Source organism: Lissotriton vulgaris, chromosome 6 (genome assembly GCF_964263255.1).
Source record: "Lissotriton vulgaris chromosome 6, aLisVul1.2, whole genome shotgun sequence".
Taxonomy (NCBI): Eukaryota; Metazoa; Chordata; class Amphibia; order Caudata; family Salamandridae; genus Lissotriton; species Lissotriton vulgaris.
In genome coordinates this window covers 113,627,756-113,651,641 of record NC_141694.1, presented here as the reverse complement: position 1 = coordinate 113,651,641, position 23,886 = coordinate 113,627,756, and positions in this window count along the sequence as shown.

The window sequence follows — 23,886 nt, the reverse complement described above, 5'->3', positions numbered from 1 at the left end:
TATTTGGGGATGTCATGGTGCTAGTTCAGGACGTATGGGCATTGTTAGGGGACTGGGTCGCAGTCGCATGGCACTTACCTTGACTTTGTTGTTGGCCGGGTCGAGAGGAGTCCAGCTGAATGACCCCCACGCAGGCTGCTGGCGCTATGGTCTCCCTAATCATGTTCTCCAATGGGGTGTTAGGTGTGGCTAATGCATCCCCTCCACCGGTGCCCAGTTGGTCCCCAAGCCGCAAAGCAATCCGCTCTTTCGAACGTCTTCGCAGGTCATACCAGCGCTTTTTGATGTCGTCGATGGAGCGCTGGGTGACACCGACAGAATTGACCTTGGCGCGGATGCGCTGCCAGATCCTGCGCTTCTCGGGCTCTGGCACCCTCCGTGAGTCTTTACCAAACAGCTTCCCATAGTCATTGCACACCCCTCAATTACACACTCCAATTCACCTTCGGAAAATTTCATTTTCCTCTTCCTCTCCTGCCCACTGCTCCCTGCTGCATCCTGGGACATCTTTCTGAACTTTCCTTCAGGCTGGGGTGCTGCAGGGTCTTGCTTTTGGAGCTCCAAACTTTCCTGCTGCCACTCCCTGGCTCTGTGTTCGGTTTGTGGGTGTGGTGAGCCTACTTCCTGGTTGTGATGTCATCAGTGGGCTCGAAATGCGCCTTCCTGTTTTTGCGATCTCGCAGTTAGCGAGATCGCTAATTGCAATATCGCTATTTGCGATATCGCAATTTCGGCATGGGAAATTGCCGAAACTGCGATTATTTAGCGATTGCGGCTAGATCGCAATCGCCAATTGCGATCGATTGCGAATCGCAATTCTTCTGCGCTTTTTATCATGAATGCCATTTTGCGAGTCTCAAATAGCGATACGCTATTTTTCGCTATTTGCTACTCGCAAAATGGTAGCTTCATGAATCTGGCTGTAAGTCAGTCACACACCAGATTTTCTTATACAGAATCTCTGTACGGTACTGCTCTTAGGAAACCCCAAAAAATGGCAAAATTTCTCTCTTATTCTTCACACATATACATGTAAATATCAAATCACATTGCTTCCCACATTAATTCAAAAGCTAACACACATTTCTATTGGTTACACATTTCAACCGTTTCAAATTGACATAAGTTTGAACCCTACCTCCAATCTGCTTACTGCCTGTTACCATGGTAAGAGTTCATGGAACACTCAAATGAGCACACAGGTCACAAGTTCAGCACACAATGTTGCCAATTCAAACAGCATGTGTGATTGACTTTTCAAAATATCACCTTATCTTATGTAATGTTCCTTTCAAACACTTTTTCTTAACCAATAAGAAACATGCTTTTAAAAAGCAGAAAAATGCAACCTACTTTTCAGACTAGAATGCTCTCAAACAGCCAATCATTTCTTTTCTTTTTTCAAAACTGCATCTTATCTACCAATTTAGAAAAATCTCCCTTCTCAAACTGCCATTTCACATACAGAGTGCATCCAGACCTCCCTTCAAGATGCTTCGAGTTTGGATGGTGGGGCACAGCTATATTGTTTTGGAGCCAAAGGTATGCAGACAATAGAGGCATGGACAAAGACCAAGTTCCCGTGCAGCGCAGGACCAGCAGGAGTCCTGGTCTGTTGACTTATGGGGTTCCACGGTGCCGCTGCGTTGCAAAATGCCATTCTCTCCGTGGTGTAGAAAAGACCTCAGCGAGACCTCAGCGGTAAAAAGATACCACCATGTCAGTGCCAAAGAATGGTAACAAAGACCCGGCTCCTCAGTACTCACGAAGGCAACGATTGCAACAGAGGCAAACCTACAGTAAAATAATGATGTTTCTTACTATCCCAACATTTTTTATCTAACTGCTCATTTCACCGTCCATTTTCCTGTTTAAAGCCACTGAGAGTATGAAACAGCTCCTCACAGCTCTCTCATCCTCGGGAGCCTCCGCGACTGAGCTTCAATCGGCCGTCATGTTTTTCCCACTGATCCCCGACCTTCTGGTTTTGCCTGGTCCAAACAAGCCAAATGTATGCAGAAAATAGAGGCATGGACAAAGACCTAGCCTTGCCAAGTAAAGACATTGAATAGATTGGACAGAGAGGGTTAAAGTGTCACCAATTGATGCCATTAGTTAAATCCTTTTTGCATCTCCAACAACCTGACCTCATAATTGTGCACTGCGGTGGCAATGACCTACACACATTGACTGGGGTAGGTCTGGAAATGCTTATGGAGGACACCTTTACAGAATTGATGTCACTTTCCCCCCAAACTGCCTTTGTCTATTCTAACATATGTCAAAAACAGAAATGGAATTGGTCCAATCAATTTTGTCCACAGATTGAGAAAGCTAAAAAACATGTCAATAATCTGTTTCTGCTTTTCTCTGAGATTATAAGATGGGGTCCATTTACCATAACAATCTGCGTTTCAATATGGAGGGCATCTATAGGAGAGATGGTGTACTTTTTACAGATAAGGGTAACAGAGTCTTCCTCATCAACTTTAGCCTCTTCATAGGTACTTACTTGTAGGTACCAAACTCTCTCAATAAACACAAGGGCTCTTTTTAGAGCCACCCAAGATCTAAACACATAAGCTTCATGTATATCTGAAAAAGATATTGTTTATTGCCTGGAGTCACGCACCCAACGCGTCAGAGTTGTGCACCCAATGCGTAGAGGTTGTGAACCCAATGCGCTGGAGTTGCGCACCCTACCCTTTAGGAGTGGTGCATCCAACGCATGCACACCAGGTGGCTGCACTGAGCGCCGTGCTGGGTGCATGACTCCTAATTTCACCGTAAAAAAATAGCTCCTATCACTAATTTCTATTATCCACGGGGACCCCACTTTCATAAAACCTTGGGGACCGTGGGGGGAGCCCCAATGCCCCCACGGTCCCAGCCGGCCCCCCACGTCCTTCGGGAGCTGGCCTTGCTTTTCCACATGGGGAGCTGCTAACATGCAGCTCCCCATGTGGAAAAGCAATGTGGTTTGGATTTTAAAAGAGAGAGCAGGTTTCCCTGTTCTCTCTATCAAAATTCAAAACAAGTTTGCTATGGGAGGGTGGGAACCGTAAGACTCTCACCCTCCCATAGCAAACAGCAGTGTCCTGGGGATGGGCACCCCGGGACACTGCAGGAACCGGCCCTGGGGGTTGGCGGTCCCCAGGGCCCTCAATGGCTCCAGGAGGGGGGCCACACAGCCCCCCTCCCACAATACACAAAGCCCCAGGGGTGGTGGTTCCCTGGGATGGGGGGCCATTAAGCCCCCCCACCCATGTATTTTGCTGGGGGGGGCCTTGGAGCCCCCCAACTATTTATTTTGTAGCCCCGGGGGTGGCGGTCCCCGGGCCTGGGAGGCCCCTCCGGGCCCCCCATAAAACTTAATAATTTTGCCCCTGGGAATTAGCCCCCCCGGGGGCTAATTATTAAAGAAGCTCCATTTTATTTTTTTTTTTACACCAGAATCCGCGCACCCAGTGCGCACTTTGCCATTTAAAAAAAAGAAAAAAAACTGTTGGGCGCTGGGTCTCCTTGTGGGACCTCCTATGCAGGTCTAGATGGTCAGGGTATTTCTACCCTCCCCCCTTTATACGTTTTGCACACTTGTTCCACTGACTTCTTCAGCCTCACTTCTTACCGAGGCACAAAATAGCTGCCAACACTTCCTGGTTTCGAATGTTGACAACCACTTGACAGCGAATTAGCATTCAGCTCGTGATCGGGACAATGTGCTTAGGGTGCGCTCAGGATGCGCAGATCCACCGCTGCCAAAGATATTGATGTACTTTTAATTGTGATTTTCTCAGGAACTACTGAACGGATTTACACTATTTAAGCAAAAGGCACGAGTCTGAACCAAATTTGGCAAAAAGGTAGCCCTTGGTTCAGGGTCGTGCCTTTTGGTTAAAATCAAAAGTAAAATCACATATATATCTATGGGCGTGCACCCCCACCCCCGGGCTTTATAAAAAATTGTGTGGGGGCTCAGAGCCCCCCAGCCCCGGGGACCGCCACTCCTGGGGCTTGTAGCATAAATGGTTGGGGGGCTCAGTGGCCCCCAAGCCCCGGGACCGACACCTTCAGGGCTTTTTTTAATATATGTGGGAAGGCTCACAGCCCCCCCAAGCCCCAGGGACTGCCACCCCGGGGTTTCTTCTAAAATTAGTGGGTGGGGGTGCTCAATGGCCCCCTGCAGTCCCGGGGACCGCCACCCCCGGGCACTAAATCAAAAAACTTGGGGGTCCGTGACGAACCCCCCAGCCCTGGGGACCCCCACCTCAGCTCTCTGGCGCATACTGAAGGTACCTGGTGGGCTGGTTGGCCCCCAGGGACCCTCAGGATTGAGAAGGAATTAATTTCCCGACTTAAACCGAGCCACAGGGTGTGTTTGCAAACATGTCACTTCAGGCCCCGTCCCCTTCCTTCACCACTGTGCAAACGTGTCCTATGGCGCATTTTAAGTTGGGAGATTAACTCTCTTTTAATACTGAGGGTCCCTGAGGGTCAACTAGACCAACAGGTATCTCCAGTATGCGCCAGAGAGCTGTGTTGCAGACAGATGTTCAGAGGCCACGCCCCTTTTTTACACCTCTCTGGAACACACCTCTGTGGCGCTTACTGGAGGTACCTAGTGGGCTAGTTTGACCCTAGGGACCCTTAGGATTCAAGGGGACTTATTCTCTCTCAACATAGAATGGCCACAGGGCACGTTTACACAGTGGTGAAGGAAGGGGACGGGGCCTGAGGTAATGTGTGCAAACATGCTCTGTGGTGCGTTTTAAGTTGGGAAAAAAATCCCCTTCAATCCTGAGGGACCCTGGGGGCCACCTAGCCCAACAGGTGCTTCCAGTAAGTGCCACTGTGCTACGTTGCAGAGAGATGGTGCAGTCTGTCCCCCTTTTTACACCTCTTTGCAATGGTGCTTACTGGATATACCTAGCAGGCTAATTTGCCCCTAGGGACCCTCAGGATTAAAGGGCAGTTAATCTCCCAACTTAAAACGGCCACAGGGCGTGTTTACACAGTGAGGAACGGAGGAACGGAGGGGACGGGGCCTGAGGTGACGTGCACAAACACGCTCTATGGCAAGTTTTAAGTTGGGGAAATAATTTCTCTTCAATCCTGAGGGCCCATGGGGGCCAACTAGTCCACCAGGTGCTTCCAGTAAGTGCCACTGTGCTGCGTTGCAGAGAGGTGGTCCAGGCTGTGCCCATTTTCTCTGCAACGCAGCTCTGTGGTGCTAAGTAGAGATACCTGATGGGTTAATTGCACCCAAGGGACACTCAGTATTCAAGAGGACTCTATCTACCAAATTAAAACGGTCACGGGGGGTGTTTGCACATGTCAGTTCAGCCTCCCCTCCCTTCTCCAGTGAGCAAGCGCGTCATGTGCTGTGTTTTAGGAGGTAGTTTTAATCCACCTGTCCTATTATATACTAGGGACTTACAGAGGAGGTCATGCTAGTAAAAGGGGTACCCCAATGCATTGTGTTCCCTAATGTATGTAGGTGTGTTAACTGTTTGTCTTTTAACATAGCACTGGCTCTAGGACTGGTTAGTCAGAGTTAGTTACCACCAGTACCCATCTGAAAAAGTTGAGGGTACAGGATGATTTTGCAAAAAAGCCTCTTTCTGCTCCTTTGTTTGTTCTTTCTGCACGTCTTCCTTCTTCCTGCACTTTTGTTCGTCTTTGAGGACTTCTGTTGCTTCTTTCTGCATTTCTTTTTCTTCTTTCTGTGTGTTTTTCTTCTTTCTTCACATGTCCTACCTCTTTAGGCATAGTTAGAAACTAGCATTTAAAAAACCTTTGAAATTCACTTAAAAACCATAGGTTTCAGGCACGTTATAGTTAGGAATTAGCATTTAGAAAACCTTAGAAATTAACAGAAAAAACATAGGTTTCTGGGTTTGTTATAGTTAGCTGGACATTTCTCTTGTACAAAACCATTGAAATTCCACCGTTATAGTTAGTTCAGCTAACTATAACTCGCGCGCCTGCAATGTACTGCTGATGACGTCAGTCATGACATGGTCAGTGACATCACTCATGACATCACTGATGACATCACTCATGACATCATCCTTGTGATAAAGTGGTAGACCTCCTCTCACCCTAATATACCCTTTGATACACACATTGAAATATAGAAACTAAAATTTTCAAAGAAATGTTCATGCCAATACCAGTTTCAACAGCCTATTCAGTAATTCGAAGATCTACATACACATCCACTCATTCAGCAACAGTCCTATATAGTCACTCATACATGTACTCACTCTTCATATGTACTCATACACCTATACATCCTATTACACACTACCACTCATTTATAGAGTTACTCACACACAGTCACTAATGCTAATAAAGAATCAAGCATCCATTTACTTGCATATACAGTTATACACACACCACTACACTTCTACAGAAAAGTACACATACTTACTCTCTTAAACAATCACTTATAGAAACAGATAAATATTTATACAGGAACTCTTCCAATCTCTCACTCTCACATATACTCACTTATATACACCAATACTCACATATACTAATTTAAAATATATGTAGTTACTCATAAAGACACGATTGAGAGTCATTCACTCAGTAACACACCCATACACACACTCATTCACCCATATAGTCCTGCACACATGCTGTCTTCAACACATACAAACAGTGAGTCACTCATTCATGCATCTATGCGCTAAGTACAACCCCCCACCGAACCATACAGACACTCATACTAATACTAAAAAAACAACTAATAACCCATATAGACACTCATGTAGCTACTCACCAACCCATGTAGCCACTTATACACAAAGTGAGAGACTGATACAGATATTTACATATTTAAACATTACTCACTAACCCATGTATTCACTAAGATACTTTTAATCAGTCAGTTATACAAACAATTTTACAAAAAAAACATCCATTTAGACACCTATTTACCCATTTATTCTTCCATTGACCTTGAGATATACATATATAATAAATATTTAATTTTCAGAAAGACACATATTCACTGGATGATGTCATCAGTGATGTCATTTGAGATGTCATCAGTAGTGCATTGCGGTCGCGCAAGTTATAGTAGCTGAACTAACTATAACTGTGGAATTTCAGAGGCTTTGTACAAGTGAAATGTCCCGCTAACTATAATGTGGTAAATTAAACATTACCCAGCCATAGTTTCTATACATTAATAAGGAATAAGGATAGCTCATAAAATGAGAGGCAGAGTCCGTGGTGTCCGAGTCAAAAGGGCTTTAATATACAATGACTCGAGTCACTGGAGAATCGGGTTCCATCACCACTAAGGTTCAGGAAGGTTCGTCATCTGACGTTTTATTCACATAACACATTATATATAGTAAAGCCATACAATTGCAATGAATAGAGAAGGCGGAACGCTCCAGGCGGAGCAAGTGAAAGAGAGAGATAAGAACACATGGGCGTGAAAGAAGGCGTGTAAGAGGCGTACACGTGGGTGTTCACTTGATGAGTCATAGATGTGTCATAGGTGGGTGGATGCATAGAGGAGGTCTGCAGGGTCAGCAGAAACCTTTACCCTACATGTGCGCGCAACTGGTCATGACGTGGAATTGACGTGTAACTGGGGAGAGCTGGGGGAGCTGACTTTAGCACTAGTAGAGGAGTCTGGAGTATGGGATGTCAGAACGACCTGCACCTTTGGCATATCTGATATCTTGTGTTTGGAGGATGTATTGTCTGAAGTAAAGGTCTCTCGAGCAAAAGCTGTTCATCACTAAATGCTAGTGTGTGCATATATTTCTTTGTGCATTGCGTGGGGGCCATGGGCCTTCTATGGCAACGGGTTCAGTAAATCACTTACATGGAGACAGGAAGGCTAGGCCCTCAAGTCAAGTCAAGTCAAGTCAAAAAGATTTATATAGCGCGCTACATACCCAGAGGGTCTCAAGGCGCTTACGGAGGGGTGGGGAATTACTTGCCGAATATCCAAGTTTTAAGTTGCTTTCTGAATGCTAGGTGGTTCTGAGTAAGGCGAAGGTGAGTGGGAAGGGAGTTCCAAGTTTTAGCTGCCAGGTAGGAGAAGGATCTGCCTCCCATGGTAGTTTTGTTGATGCGAGGTACAGCAGCAAGGGCTTGGTGGGAGGAGCGTAGCTGACGGGAGGGGGTGTAGAAGGACAGTCGTGTGTTGAGGCATTCAGGTCCAAGTTCGTAGAGTGCTTTGTGTGCGTGGGTTAGGAGGCGGAGAGTAATCCTTTTATTTACGGGGAGCCAGTGGAGGGTTTTCAGATGACCAGAGATGTGTTCTTTACGCAGGATGTCTAGTATGAGCCTGGCAGAGGCGTTCTGGATGCGTTGGAGTTTTTTCTGGAGTTTTGCGGTGGTACCGGCGTAGAGGGTGTTTCCGTAGTCCAGGCGACTAGTGACCAGTGCGTGGGTGACCGTTTTACGAGTTTCGGTGGGGATCCAGTGAAATGTTTTTTTGAGCATGCGGAGAATGTTGAAACAAGATGATGAAACGGCGTTGACTTGTCTAGTCATCGAGAGTGAGGAGTCCAGGATGATGCCCAGGTTCCGTGCGTGGTCTGTCGGGATGGGTGCCTTTCCAAGGGCCTCTGGCCACCAAGAGTCATCCCAGGCGGAGGGGGAGGTGCCTAAGATTAGGACTTCTGTTTTGTCGGAGTTCAGTTTCAGACGGCTGTGCTTCATCCACTCGGCTACTTCTTTCATTCCTTCGTGTAAGTTTTTTTTGGCGGTGTTAGGGTCTTTGGTGAGTGAGAGGATCAGTTGAGTGTCGTCAGCGTAGGAGATGATGTTGAGGTTGTGTTGGCGAACGATGGTCGCAAGGGGGCTCATGTATACGTTGAAGAGGGTGGGGCTGAGAGAAGATCCTTGTGGCACGCCACAAATGACTTCAGTGGACTCTGACTTGAATGGAGGGAGGCGGACTCTCTGGATTCTTCCGGTGAGGAACGAAGTGATCCATTCCAGTGCTTTTCCTTGGATTCCGACGTTTCTGAGGCGCTGTAGAAGGGTGCTATGACAGACTGTGTCGAAGGCTGCAGAGAGGTCAAGGAGGATGAGGGCGACTGTGTCTCCGTTGTCCAGTAGAGATCGAATGTCGTCAGTTGCAGCGATGAGAGCGGTCTCAGTGCTGTGTTTGGCTCGGAAGCCGGACTGTGAGGAGTCGAGGGATTTGTTGGTTTCAAGGAAGGCGGCGAGTTGATTGTTGACAGCTTTCTCGATGACTTTGGCCGGGAATGGAAGGAGTGAGATAGGGCGGTAGTTTTTGAGTTCGGTGGGGTCAGCTGTGGGTTTCTTCAGAAGGGCGCTGAGTTCGGCATGTTTCCAGCTTTCCGGGAAGGTTGCGGAGTTGAGGGAGCAGTTGATGATGTCTCGGAGGTGCGGTGCTATAATGGAGTCTGCTTTGTTAAAGATGTGGTGAGGGCATGGGTCTGTGGGGGATCCTGAGTGGATAGAGTTCATCAGACGGATGGTGTCCTCCGTGGAGATAGGCTTCCCGTCGTTGAGGATGTTCAGGGGGGGTGGGGGTCCTGAAGGGGGTTGGGAGGGTTTGTCTTCGGGTCGGTTGTCGAAGCTGTTGTGGATGTCTGCAATTTTGTTGTGGAAGAATGAGGCTAGGGAGTCGCAGAGGGCTTGAGAGGGGGTGATGTCGTTGGAGTTGGCCGAGGGGTTGGTAAATTCCTTGACGATGTTGAATAATTCCTTACTGTTGTCGGCGTTGTTGTCTAGTCTGTCCTTGAAAGCAGCTTTTTTGGCGGTCCGGATCAGTTGGTGGTGTATGCGGGTGGCGTTTTTAAAGGTGTCCTTGGTGCTGGTGGTTGGGTCTTTTTTCCAGGCCTTCTCAAGGGAGCGGCAGAGTTTCTTGGATTTCTTAAGATCATCGTTGAACCAGGAGGCCTTCTTGCTGCCTAGTTTTATTTGTCGTCTTTTCAGTGGTGCTAAAATGTCGGCGCTGTTGGATAACCATTGTGTGAGGTTGGTGGCTGCTTGGTCTGGGTTTGAAGAGTGGGCGGGGGGGTTTAGAAGAAGCGATGAGGAGATCTGGTCAATGGTGATTTTGTTCCATTTTCTTTGCAGAGTGGGTTGGGGGTGGTTGTTGGAAGTGGGTTTGTTGTAGGTGAAGTGAACGCAGCTGTGGTCAGTCCAAAGGAGAGCTGTGGTGTGGCTGAAGGAGACATGTTTGCTGGAGGTGAAGATAGGGTCGAGTGTGTGACCTGCGATGTGGGTGGAGGTGGTAACAAGTTGTTTAAGTCCGAGGTTGGCGAGGTTGTCCAAAAGGGTGGTGGTGTTGCGGTCGTTGTTCTTTTCAAGGTGAAAGTTGAGGTCGCCCAAAAGGATGTAATCCTCGGAGGGGAGCGCGTGTGGAGTGATGAAGTCCGTGATGTCTTCACTAAACTTTGCGCGGGGTCCTGGTGGCCTGTAAAGGAGGGTGCCTCTGAGTGTTGTTTTGGGGTCGATGTGGATCTGGAAGTGAAGGTGTTCAGAGTTGGCGAGGTTGACATCTGAGCTGGTAGAGATGCGGATGGATTTCTTATGGACGATAGCGATACCTCCTCCTGTGTGGCCGGTACGGTCCTTGCGTATGATCTTATAGTCTTCTGGGATGGCAATGGTGATGTCTGGGGCAGAAGAGGCGTTCATCCATGTTTCTGTTAGGAAGGCGACGTCCGGAGAGATGGTGTCTAGTAGATTCCAGAGGTCAATGGAGTGCCTGTGGACCGATCGGGTGTTGAGCAAGATGCATTGTAGGTGGTTGGGGTCGGACATCTGTTGTGTGATCGTAGCTGAGTTGTTGTCAGTGCCGTTGAATTTGCAGGAGTAGCATGAGAAAGGTCCGTGGGTGTGTCCAGGGGCGGCTTAGACGCAGTTGGGGGAGCGGCCGGGGTTAAGGGCTAGGAGGGTGGTGGCATCGTAAGTAATATGCTCTGCAGGCGGAATATGTTTACCCCTTTCACTAGACTGGAATGTGTTTTTGCGGAGCTGAGCAGATAACTGTAGGCAAAACACCGTCTTGGCAGGCAGGCCAGGCCGGGCACCTCTCGGCTGAGCAGGGAGTAAGGGAGAGGTCTGGGATGCATACCTAAACTGCAGCTTTCAGAGTCAGAAGAGGCTCGGAGCCTGAATTCAGGGCCTGGCTCGGCTGGGCCACAAAAACGTGTGCTTCTCGACTTTTAAACGTGTACCATGTAAATGCATTGGCAACGTAGGCCTCAGTGCAGAATTAACGTTTCATTCATGGAAGGCCTAATAACTGACATGTTAACATTAGACGGAAATGCAGGGGCATTATTATTACAGGCACGACATGGGAATTACATGATAACATGGACATACATAGGGCATAGGTACATGGATAGGGTGCAAGTGAGGGACACACTGGCCACATAAAATTTTCTGTTTCCTCATTCCCTCCTTGTCCCCTACTGTGCCCTTCAGGATACATCTATATTCATGAGACCATCTATTTGTTCATATAGCATCATTTGCTCGTCTTTTTTCATTTGTGCACGGGAACGTGAACGTGGACGGGGAATACAGGCAGTGGCACACAAGCCACAAATCGCTGGGCCACATTGCAGACAGAGACAGCAACTGAATACTATGAGCAGTACTATTCCTAGGAATGACAGTACTGTCCAGCCCCATCCTGCTATTACACTCCAGAGCCAGCCGGACCAAGACCATGGGTCCTGATGCAATTTACATGCTATCTTTTGGAGTCTGGTTATCGCTGCATACACTGATGGTGCGTTATTTGGAATAAACACACAACAACTGGAGCCGATCACTCTACAAGCTCCGCCCCTTTCGGCCAGGATGACGTCAAGAACAAGGCGGTTCTGAAGAACAACAAGTCTCATAGCAGACTGCTCTTCCGTTAAGTTTCCTAATGCAAAAGTAGTCTCGTTCACTACTGCTTCCAGTGTTCTTGTTAACCTGCGTATTAATTTACTATTTTGGACGGGACCTACGAACCAGAAATATCCTTTAATATAATCCTTATACTGGTCCCACGCTGACTCAGTCTGATCGATAACTGGAGGAAGGTCTCTTTTATGTCTAACATGTACAAGTCGGGAATCTCGATGATAATGGGATGGGGCTAGAAAAACAGGTGGCAGTAGGAACGCAATATAACACGTTCCACCCCAGTCCAAGGGCAGACGTACATACGCTGTCTGACCGCAAATGAAATAGGAATGGCGGGAAGCTTTGAAAGTAGACTTTCCTTTATCATTGAATTCGACCACAGTATTACAATCACTGTGTCCTAGGTGCACTGAACCATTTTTCCTAACGCATAATTCACCTTTTACTGGTAAGACTGTTATAAATGGTGAACCTGTATTGATCTCGGACTGGACGTTCAGAATCATGAGGTTAAGGGATACATTTCCTAATTTGTACACTTCATTTTCTAGATCTGTTCCTTTCCTTTGGGGAAAACCATCTTTATCGGGAAAACATGCCTTATTCATGACTGTATTCAGGTCCCCCCAAATCCATTCACTCTGGGAATTTGTGAACTGTCTGTCCTGTGTTGATGACATTAAAGCAAACCAGGCTCCGCACGAACCATTGTGCGAAAACGGATAAGGAAAGAGGGGCAGAACTCCCTTCATTTTCTGATAAGGTGGGAGTCGGCCACACACCCAGCAATTCGTTACATTGCTGGCCTGGTGAGAATGGTGTAACATACGAATAAAAGTGTTGTTGCGTAGTGCTAGTCGATATTACAGTTCATGGGGTGGCAGGTCACTGAATGTGTGCTCTACAGTGTCATTGAAGGAAGAATGTATATGTGAACCAAGAGGAGGAAAGAAAACATGTAGCGTCAAGCTTATACATATAATCGATATACTTAGAAAAAACATAATGATCAGAGTTACTATGCATCTACAGCGCAAGGTTTTGCAGTACCTTTTTTTCATCTCTTTCTGCCTATCTCTCTGGCTATTTGGGTCTACGATCTTATACATGTCAGGAACCTGTCTAACCGCTTCACCCGAGGGGGACTTAAACAATTAAACGCTGTCTGACTTACTAGACCATAGTTTTTGTCTATATTCTTGTTGCGGAGTCTTTTCTAGCAAAGGGAGTTTAGAGTCAATGTTATCGGGACAGTCCTCAGAGTCTTTTACTGAACCAAGTCCATGGAAACGTTTCACATGGTGGGCATGGATCCAGCCCTTCCTCCCCTCGACCTTGACGGCGGTCCTCGTCGTCAGCAGGACCAACTTGGGTGCGCGCCAGCGGGGCTCCAGAGGGCTCGAACGGTCGAAGTTACGGACAAACACCAGGTCTCCCGGAACAATTGTATGAATCTTCACCTGGGTGTTGTCGGAGAAGGCAGCTGCAACCTGTGAACGACAAGAAAGGAGTGCAGACATCAAGGAAGCCAGGTAATCTGTCAGCATAGTACTGTCGACATCTGTAATTTTTCTTGGCAGAGGCGTACCCCACATATTCGGCGGTCTACCAAAAACCACCTCATACGGGGATAGTCCGGTTCTGGAATGAGCTACCATACGCATGTAAAAGAGGGCAACTGGCAAGGCTACCGTCCAATCCACGCCTTTGTCTGCACAGACCTTCGCTAACTTTGTTTTGAGAGTCTGATTGTGTCTACGAGACCTGCTGCCTCTGGGTGTCGTACGCAATGGAATTTCCACTGGTACCCTAACAGAAGAGATACTTGTTTCATCAGTTCAGAAGAGAATTGCTGCCCATTATCTGAGTACACGACACAGGGCAAGCCATATCACGGGAAAAATTTCTCGGACCAACTGCTTGGCAGTGGTCACAGCAGTGTAATCTGGGACTGGGTGTTCTTCTTTCCGTCTAGATAGGGCACATACAACTACGAGGACATATTTGAATCCTCGACATCTGTCCATCTGAATATAATCCATCTGGAGGACTTCAAAAGGGTGGTCAGGAGGATGAAATCCACCTTGTTCCACGGGAATGCCTTTGCCTGGATTGAACTGACAACAGATCATGCAGGTACGCACTTTCTGTTTTGCTGCTGCACGTAAATGCTTGTTGAACCAGATGTTCTGTATACTGTCTAACATGGCCTTTTCTCCTAAGTGTGCTGGACTATGTGCTGTATTAATGATAGCTTGAACCATGGAGTCAGGGAGGAACCACGTGTCAATCCATTTCTTGATTTCGTCTGGAGTGGCATGTGTCTGTATGTCGAGTACATCTTGTGAGGGATCCCTGACTGTCATGCAATTTGTCAGTGACGGTACTTCTGTCTTTGTCGTGTCAGTGGGAATGTCTGTTGGAGTCTGGGCTGTAAGTTTAGCTGTTTGATCTGCCAGGTCGTTACCCTGGGAAATGGTGTCAGTGACTTTCGTATGTGCTTTGCACTTCATGACAGCTATGGCTGCAGGCAAGTGTATTGCATCTAACAGGGCTTGAATGAGGGGACCATGCTGAATCTTGGCCCCATGAGAGGTCAGAAAACCTCTCTCCTGCCAGAGGACTCCAAAGTCGTGTACGACTCCGAATGCATACTGTGAATCTGTGTATATGTTTACTTTCAGGTTCTTGGCTCGTATGCAGGCTTGGGTCAGAGCGATGAGCTCTGCTGCTTGGGCAGACAAGGTGTCAATATGATGTGGCTCTATGACTTCAGTATCAGTGGTCACTGCATATGCGGCCACTAACTCTCCTGTGCTTGTTCTCATGCATGAACCATCTACATAAAGTGTCAGGTCTGGGTCGGATAATGCAATGTCTGTCAAGTCTTGTCTTGGCTTCGTCTCTGTGTTAATTACTTCCACACAGTCATGTGGTGCAGGGTCTGCTGTGCTCGAGGATAAAAGTGTAGCAGGGTTCAGAGTATTGCATCGTCTGATCTCTATATGTGGCTGGAACAATGTCAGTTCATATCCTGTCAGTCTTGCTATAGTCAGGTGCTGTGTCTGTGTCCTGTTCAAGAGAACTTCCACTGAGTGTGGAACCTGTACTGTCAGGGGATGTCCTAACACTATGGAATCGCTTTGTCTGATTGCTAGAGCTGTTGCTGCAACTGACTTTAGACACGCAGGCAGAGCCTGGGCCACTGGATCCAATGTACTGGAAAAGTAAGCACAAGGCTTGTGTTTTCCTGCCTGATCTTGTGTAAGGACAGATAATGCTGTGCCATCGCGTTCAGTGACAAAAAGTGTAAAAGGTTTGTTGTAACATGGTGTCGCTAAAACTGGTGCTTGACATAGAGCTTTCTTCAATTCATCAAATGCAAGTGTATGTTCCTGAGTCCAAGGGAGGACAGTCGAAGTCGCTGCCTCCTGTGTTGTCAACTGTATGAGTGGTTTGGCTAGATATGCGTATTGAGGAATCCATTGTCTGCAGTAAGAAATTAGGCCAATGAAGGCCCGTACTTCCTTTTGTGTCTTGGGCTGTGGAAGGTGTGCAATTAACTGAATGCGGTCAGGTGTCAACTGTCTACCCCTCTTGGACAGCAAGTGTCCAAGGTACATCACTTGCTGGGCACAGAATTGTAGCTTTGAAGGGGACACTTTATGCCCCTTTTCTGCCAGGAAGTATAAGACTGTCAGTGATGAGCGTTCGCAGTCTCGTTCTGTTCGGGCTGTGATCAAAAGATCATCAACGTATTGGAGCAGTGCAGTGTCAGTAGGCATGTGAATACTGTCTAGTTGTCTTTTCAATGCTTGACTGTAAATACTAGGACTTTCTGTGAACCCTTGAGGAGCCCTTGTAAATTTGAAGCTTCGTCCATTTAAACAGAATCCGAAGAGGTATTGGCTCTCCGGATGGATCGGGACACTAAAGAAGGCGTTCTTGAGATCAATTACAGTAAAGAATGTCGCTTCGGAATCAATTGCAGTCAATAGTGAAGAAATGTCTGGGACCACTGGGTACTGTGGTATTATGCATTTGTTCAGTTCTCGGAGGTCAATCACTAGTCTGTAGACCGGTGGTGCATTTGGGTCAGTTCGTTTAAGAATCGGAATGATAGGAGAATTACATACATTGGAGTCAGTTTCTACAACCACTCCCTGTGCAATGAGTTTGTCAACAATTTTCAGTAATGCAACTACAGCATCAGGTGGTAACTTGTATTGTCGGATTCGTGGCAGTACAACTCCTTGCTTGAGTGTGACACGGTATGGTGTAATGTGCATGTAACCTACATCAGTCGGACCTTGTGCCCATAAATGCTGTGGTACATTCTGGAGTCTGGGGTCAAAATCTCCCAACACATAATGTCCTTTAAAATCACGTAAAAACAATCTCACTCCTTCCGGAGAACAACAAATCACTGCTCCTAGTTCTTTCAATGTTTTTATACCAAGCAAGTTTTCTGGACATGATTTCGTAAGCAACAAGTCTGTAGTGCGGGACAATGGACCGACTTCTAGGGAAACTGGCTGTGACACTTCGATAACAATAGGCTTTCGTGAAAATCCCAGGGAAACATTCTGTGAGCCTGAGAGGGGTGCCCCTGGAACCTCGTCATGACTGAGGGTAGTTCTGCTCGCCCCTGTGTCAATCAGAAATTTTCTGTCTTTCCCCAATACATGACTATGTACATAGGGACCCTCTTGATCTACAGGAACCTCAATAAGGGGCAAGCCAACCTCCCTCTCTAGGCTGTTTCATGAGTACTGTTGATAATCTGGGTAGTCTGACTGTGCATACTGGTACATTTGTTGCGTGACATGTTGTGTGGCAGCAATGGGTTTGGGTACTGCTACTGTCTGTTGCGTGTTCTGTGGTGTTTGCGTGTTCTGCGGGATGTTAACCTGTCTAGGAGGACGCGGTCTTTCTTTCGTCTTGCCTGTAGCTATATTGTGTTTCAGGACAGCACATTCAAATCAAATCAAATCAAATAAGCTTTATTCGATTTATCAAAAAAATCATAAAAGCGTGCAAGTACAATTTATACAAAAACATTTTTAAATCAGTTTTCACACAAGCAAAGTTACAAAGAGTAGATAAAACATTTTTCCAAGGATTAAAATCTGCAGCAGTCATTTGGACGAAGGGCCTCATGTTACAGTGATCAGTTGATTTAAACATGTGATCCTTAGCTCATTGAGTTTCAGCACATTCATTTATATAGTGACCTGGCTGTTTACAATAGTTGCAGTTCCCTTTGACAGGTGCCACGCCCTTTTTCTGGCCATCAGCTGGAACTGATTGAGCAACTAGTACTTTCATTTTTGTATCTTTCATGCGTCTCTTTTCGTGTTCCTGTTCTTCTCTAATTCGGTTCTGGTGATACTGTAACATTTGTAACATTTGGGAAGGGCTATTTGCTTGCCAGGTACTTTCAACCTTCAATACTCTATTTTTGATCTGGGGTAAGGAATTCTCTACTAATTTGCTCACAAAAAGATGCGGGTACGATTCACTACTTGTCTTCAGGCCACTAATAATAAGAAAACATTTTTCGAAACTAGAATAAAAATCACTAGTGTCTCCATCTTGTTTCTGTTTGCAGGCTGAAATAGCATCCCAATCTTCCTTTTTAGTAGTCAATAATCTCGGCAAAACCTGTATTAATAGTTCGGGTAGTTCTTTAGCTTTGTCCCCAAGACCAACACCAGGGCCTCGTGTTTTATCTTCGTCTTCTAATTCTGTCCAGCTGATCTTTTTCTCTCCCACCTCCCAATCTTTTTCTTTAAGCTTTTCATAAATGCCTGCTGGTAACAGTACTTTCAATAATTTAATGGTATCAGCGTATGTGTACTCCCCCATGCGGAGCATGTCTTTTAATTCACGGTGGAACCTTCCTGGGTCTTTATCGTGACAGGGCAGTAATTTTTTCATTTCCAATAATTCCATTTTCGTCAAGGGAGTGTAAACGTATACTCGTTGAAGCTCACCCACTGCACTTCTAACGGGATGAACCTCTCGTAGGGGATTCTGTCTGTCTATATAAAAAGGTCTTTCTTTCTCGATGTGGGGCAGGAATTAAGTGCGGGGTCAGAAAAGTCAAGTACTTATGTTGTTGATCTAGAATGACATTAATTAATTCGGTACCTAGGCCTCTCCATCTTGCTAGGAGTAAATCGTCCAGTAATTTATACAAGGGACCTGGATCAGAATGCTGACTCTCGTACAATGTGATGAGATGTTGAATCATGTAAATACCAGCTAAACGCTGTTCTTCCGGAGGAAGACTCAAAAATGTTTGCGCTACTATGTCATCCTTATATATGTTAGAATTACAAGCCCATTGAACTGCTGACCGGGCTAGTTCCTGTTCATGCATAGTACTAAGTTCACTACTCCCTACTCGTTTTTTCAGTGCATGTTCAGTAGCTTGGAATAGCTGTTCGAGGGAATATCGTTATGGTATTGGAGAGAGGGAACGTTTATTGTAATCTAGGCCTATGGTTCTGTCAAACGGTCTTGCCCTACCTACGTAATTCATTTTATTTATTTCCTCTGCTTCTGTATCATCCTCTTCTGAGACTTCGTCGTCCTCTTTACCCTCTTTCTCGGCTTGTTCTTTCTTGTGTATATCAAGAATTTCTTTACGAATTTTCCTATACATGCATTCTATTCTGTTCTGTGTATCATGTTTACCAACACCTATATTGTCACTCCAAGTCATCATACCTTTAGTTACTTCTTTATCTGGCTGGTCTCGTTCCCTGATCAAACAATTAATCAAAAACTTTAAAAGCATGCTTTGAAGCTCCACCTTTCTATTTGCCATGGCCTCATGTATACTTTCTGGTCCCTCCCCCGTTCTAATGAAGTGGTATATTCTGTCTAAATGTTCCTTCATGCCTGTTAAAGTGATCAAATAGTCTGCAACGCGTCTTAAACGTACTGAGTATACGAGCATTACGCCCTCACCTGGTACTGGATCATATATACAATCGGAAAGTGACTGTCTAAGAGATGCTGGTGTCATTGGCTTTGGCGTGCGTTGTAGTGCTAAGTCTCGTAGTGTTCGTGATAGTGGTGGTGGGGTGTGCGGTGTGTGTGGTATGTCTCTAGTGGGCCCCCCTCCCGATGCCTCTAGACTTGAGTCGCCTTGGCTTGAGTCGGCTTTCACTGCCAGTGCTGCTGCTAATGCGGGTTGATCTTGTGCTATGGGTGATTGGCGAAAGGGATTGGTAGGGAGGTTGACAGGAGGATTGGTAGGGTTGGGAGGAAGAGGAGGAGGAAAATCTTCATTTACATACTCCGGAGCAGCGTTGTCTAAATAGGAGGAAAGAAAAATGTCCGCTGCTGTCTGTTTATGACTACGGAGTTTAGTCGGGATCAGTGGTGGCGGCAAGTTACTGGGTACTTCCGGGGTCACCTTAGGTAGGCCCTCGGCGAGGATGGGATACATGCCGTTAATAAGGGCATTTCTTTGTCTATCGATTTGTTCTGCCTTAACCCGTTCACCTTCTTCTTTTAGCTCTTTTTCTTTGGCTTTTTCTGATGCTTCTCTACTTCTCTCTGCTTTGTGGATTTCTTTCTCTGTTCTTCTATGCGCTTCTTTCCGCCACAACTCTATGGCATCTTTCTGGGATTGTCTAGCTTTCTTTTTCCACAGTGCTTCCTCTACTCTCATGATGCAATCAGCATCCCATGTCCCTGAGACAGGCCATCTATATTTCTCTTCCAGATCCTTCGTGTAATCTACCCATAAATCTAAAAACAGTATGGCATCTAGGCCATGCTTTTGGTACATAAAATGTCCAGGAGTCTCCCTAGGCGGGACGGGAGCTGCCTCTTCGAGTATCCCTTTCCTGGTCCCTATCTGACGTAATTTCGAAAACAGCGGCATGTTTGAACTAACTTGAACGAAAACACAATAAGCACAATAATAGACTGAAAACAATCATTCATACCATGACATTAAAACATTAGAAACAGATACTAACTAGTACATAGAAAAACACAATCCTAAAAAAAACCTTGTTTACTGTATGCACTGCTAGAACAGTACAGTCATACCGGTCTCATAAAGAGACACGTTTTTACCGTATCCACCTAAATGGACACGTCTTTACCGGATCTGTGAACCCAGACCCGTCTTGACCGGGCTCAAATAAATGAACCCGGCTCTATGCGTTCCCAACAACGGTACTCACCGGGAAGCAAAACTGAAGGCCTCGGAAACTCGATACTGGACTGGACTGCTACGGCTTCTTGCTGCGCATGCGCCTCGGAACAGGTGGGCCTCGGGATACCTCGGACCTTGCTCTCTCGGCTTGGGCTCTGGTCGGGATGGTCCGCACTACTCACCGCCTCGTGTGGATGCCTGGTCGCAGTCTCCGTCTCCTCCGTGGGCCTGAGGGAGTTGGCAGGAAATCCCGCTGTCGTGTACACTTGAAATCCGTCACGGCTATAGAAGGGGTCAGGGGGCTGCGCTTACATAGCCGGCGCGTGGGGAATGGGACTCGTCCCTATTCGGGCGCCAGAATTATGTGGTAAATTAAACATTACCCAGACATAGTTTCTATACATTAATAAGGAATAAGGATAGCTCATAAAATGAGAGGCAGAGTCCGTGGTGTCCGAGTCAAAAGGGCTTTAATATACAATGACTCGAGTCACTGGAGAATCGGGTTCCATCACCACTAAGGTTCAGGAAGGTTCGTCATCTGACGTTTTATTCACATAACACATTATATATAGTAAAGCCATACAATTGCAATGAATAGGGAAGGCGGAACACTCCAGGCGGAGCAAGTGAAAGAGAAAGATAAGAACACATGGGCGTGAAAGAAGGCGTGTAAGAGGCGTACACGTGGGTGTTCACTTGATGAGTCATAGATGTGTCATAGGTGGGTGGATGCATAGAGGAGGTCTGCAGGGTCAGCAGAAACCTTTACCCTACATGTGTGCGCAACTGGTCATGACGTGGAATTGACGTGTAACTGGGGAGAGCTGGGGGGAGCTGACTTTAGCACTAGTAGAGGAGTCTGGAGTCTGGGATGTCAGAACGACCTGCACCTTTGGCATATCTGATATCTTGTGTTTGGAGGATGTATTGACTGAAGTAAAGGTCTCTCGAGCAAAAGCTGTTCATCACTAAATGCTAGTGTGTGCATATATTTCTTCGTGCATTGCGTGGGGGCCATGGGCCTTCTATGGCAACGGGTTCAGTAAATCACTTACATGGAGACAGGAAGGCTAGGCCCTATGCTCTGCAGGCGGAATATGTTTACCCCTTTCACTAGACTGGAATGTGTTTTTGCGGAGCTGAGCAGATAACTGTAGGCAAAAACACCGTCTTGGCAGGCAGGCCAGGCCGGGCACCTCTCGGCTGAGCAGGGAGGAAAGGAGAGGTCAGGGATGCATACCTAAACTGCAGCTTTCAAAGTCAGAAGAGGCTCGGAGCCTGAATTCAGGGCCTGACTCGGCTGGGCCACAAAAACGTCTGCTTCTCGACTTTTAAACGTGTACCATGTAAATGCATTGGCAACGTAGGCCTCAGTGCAGAATTAACGTCTCATTCATGGAAGGCCTAATAACTGACATGTTAACATTAGACGGAAATGCAGGGGCATTATTATTACAGGCACGAAATGGGAATTACATGATAACATGGACATACATAGGGCATTGGTACATGGATAGGGTGCAAGTGGGGGACACACTGGCCACATAAAATTTTCTGTTTCCTCAATAAGACCCCTGAAATCTATATTTTGTCTGTGAATTATATGTAAGAGAGAGTGTGTGTATGTGTGTGTGTGTGTGTGTGTGCGTGTGTCTGTGTGTGTGACTGTGTGTGTGTCTGTACCCCCAACAATGGAAACAATGCCTGGTGTTAATCCCACCAAAAGTATATGCTGACCCTCATTATAAGGGGTTCATATTTGTCAATTGTATCCATTCATTGAATAACAATGGTCATCCTTGATATATATTTAGTGCATTTTTGGTCTAGTTGTGCCATACTGACTGGCAGCCATCAATGACATGTTGAGAGTATGATTGGGCTAACTGTAGCCATCTTCTGTTATGTTAATTGGAGCTTGATATACCGCTGCGACTTGACCCTGAAGAACATCTCGGTGCTCTGACAGGCAGGAGATGAAAAAGGCAGCTGATTAAGACTCATTGAAACTAATTAAAACAGCCATATTTTGAAATGTTTTTTAAAACCAGAAAAACTGGGTTACATAATGATGGCAATGACATATTGTGGGTATCCTGGCCATTACGTTGTCCAGCCTTAACACAAGCGCGATGCAACTCCAGCACTGCTTGGGGGCGTCCTATACTTGCTGTGCTGAGTCACTCCTTACGCCAGCTACGGGGCCTCCTTGCGACGGAACGCCCACCCTGCATAAATTATACCTGATTCAAGTATAATGTAGCGCACTTTACAACTCAAGTGCGGCCTAAAAGTATCGCAAAGGACTTGTAAATCTGCCCCATTCTGTATTTTTTGCAAAATTATGCAAATCATAAGCCTGACATTTTGTGCTTTTTTTGTAGTGCAAAATGCATTCTCAAGGCCGAAATTGGTGCAAGAACGCACTTCAGACAAAACACAAACATCACAAATGAGAGTGCCTCCTATTCCCTCTGTTCTTGATATTCTGGCGGATGTTTAACTTGATTAACCTCCAACTCCTTGTTGCCTTATGGCATACCTTTGCAGAATTTTACATAAAAAGTGTACAACAAACTTATGTGAATTTCACCAGCATAACTGAATTTTCACCCACTAAAGCATCGAGTACTATGACCTTCCATAAATAGGTCATCCACGTCGAAGAGATCTAATATATTTCAAAAATCACAGCTGCCAATGTAAATTCTCTACAACGAAGACTAAACAAAATATTATTAGATGATAATTTATATTGCCACCTGTTATGTTTTTATGGTGATTACTAGTAAATATATTAAACAATAAACAGCGTTGTCTGACACCTGTCTGGCAATGGTATATTCCAGGGCACTTAGGCACAGGTTTATTAAGGACTTGTGTTGTCCTTGTGTGATGTAACTTGTCACAAGACGAACAAAGTCCTTTAATGGGATTTACAAGGCCACATAAGGGGTTCTTTGTACTACCTTGCATGGCCTTTGTCAGAAAATGCAATGCAGCAGCTTGTGCTGTGTTGCATTACGTTTGGCTGTTCCCATTCTTCATCCATTGACTTTACACAATCCCAGATTTATTAGCCAGATTTACTATGGTAGTAAAAATGGGATTGCGCCCAAGTGGTGCACCAACCACAGAGAGGCGTAACGAGGAGAAATATGGTTATTTATCCACTTTACTTCCTCTTCCAATAAGAGATGCATTCTTCAACACTCATAGAAAGAGGACATTGTCTTTTAGTGTTGGGTTTGTGCAATAAGGTGTCCTTTTCTGAACAAAAAAATCCTGCCTATAACTCGGGCACCCGTGCAGCATGGTGCTAGGCAGCCTTGAGTGCGCCAGCGCAGGTAAAGAGCTGAACAGCACTTTAGGGCATATTTACAATAACTGACGCATCCCTGCAAATCAGCAGGGATGCGCCAGTTATTGTGCGCCACAGTTCCGCCATCATGGATGCACCGCATTCACAATGCGGCGCACCATGGGGCAAAAACGGCACAGATGCGTGACGCATCTGTGCCGTAAAAGTAACGCATTGCTGGAGTTGCATCGCAAGCGCGACGCAGCTCCAGCAATGCTCTGCTGCAGGGTTTTGACGCAGCATGGGCTTAAAAGTGACTGAGTGAAATCTTGTAGATTTCACTGCACCAGAACACCCCCCCTCCTCCCCCCTGCACAGGAACGCGGCGTAAATGAGGCACAAGGGGCTTGTATATCTGCCCCTTTATCTTAGTGGTATGGCGCTGTTGAGCATTCTCCTGTGCACACAATGCAACATTGTGGGAGAAGTGGTAAGCTTTTGTCTTGCATTCTTTTGGCTA